We start from the raw sequence: 1,230 nt of genomic DNA on the forward strand, positions 1-1,230 counted from the left end.
CAATTTCCGTCTACCCAATCCATTTACAAGGTTTTGGTTGACACCCAGGCTATAGTTGAAGACGCTTGCCTAAAGTACCACGCAGTGGGACTGAACCTGGAACCATGTGGTTGGAAGCAAACTATGTTAACAAAATCAAAATATCCAAGAAAAATGATCTGAAATATCTCATTCATCTTAAAAGACTTAGGTTCTAAGTTCAAATTCCGCCGATGAAATTAGTACCTGTCAAGTACTGTGGTGATGTAATCGACAAGGCCCTCCAACCAGCGAAAAAAAAAAAACAAAAAAAAAAACAAAAAAACAATCAGGCTTTGTGTAAAAAGAAGTAGAAAGAATTATTCATTCATTGCCGTTGCTAGCTGTAACGTAAACAACATTCTTAATTACTATTGAACCGAGTTCGTTAAACAGGATCATGTTTTAGCATGATATTTATATTTTGACATCTGGTGCAATAAATAACTTGTTTTCAGTGGTTTAATTTTGAATACGACGTATATTGTTGATTTGGAGCAGGTGAAAGGAGACGGAAATAGACAGACAGACAGATAAAGAGAGAGAAAGAGAGAGAGAGAGAGGGGGAGAAATTGGATGGTTAGAGAAAACTAGGTAGTTAGATACATCGATACATAGGCAGACGGACACACGGAGACACCCACACACTAGCTTTCTATCTCGTCGATGCCGTACATTAGAATACTTTGGCGGATTTTCGGAACAGTACACACACATAAATTGGATTTTATCCGTTTTGACGAGGATTTTTCAATTTGTTTTTCCTCCACGTCTTTGCGAATGATGGGGAAGATCTTTGTGAAAAAAGTTGTAGTGGAACCTCTCTCTCGGGCATTAAATCATAAATGATAACGAATCGGCTAACATCTAGCCTTCGGCTGCCTTGGAACCTTGTGTCCATCACCCTGATTGGTTCTCATTTGCGCGGCAATTGTCCCCAGTTCTGTTTCGCGTCAGGGTGCATACAGTCCAATCGTGGCCTTACAAAAGGTCACGTGAGAGAGAGGTTCCACTACAAAGTTTTTTAGAAAATTATGCGTCCTCCCTCCCCACCTTGACTGGTTTCGTCCACTTTATTTTTTTTTGCACTACGCACTAAAAAGCAACGGGAGACGCCTTTTCGGTGAAAATGAAAACGCAAATTTTTGAAAATTTATTAATTTTTTCAGTCCTTTTCCCCATTCAGTACCGATTTTGATAAATTTGTTTAAC

The sequence above is a fragment of the Octopus bimaculoides genome, chromosome 6 (genome assembly GCF_001194135.2).
Source record: "Octopus bimaculoides isolate UCB-OBI-ISO-001 chromosome 6, ASM119413v2, whole genome shotgun sequence".
Classification (NCBI taxonomy): Eukaryota; Metazoa; Mollusca; class Cephalopoda; order Octopoda; family Octopodidae; genus Octopus; species Octopus bimaculoides.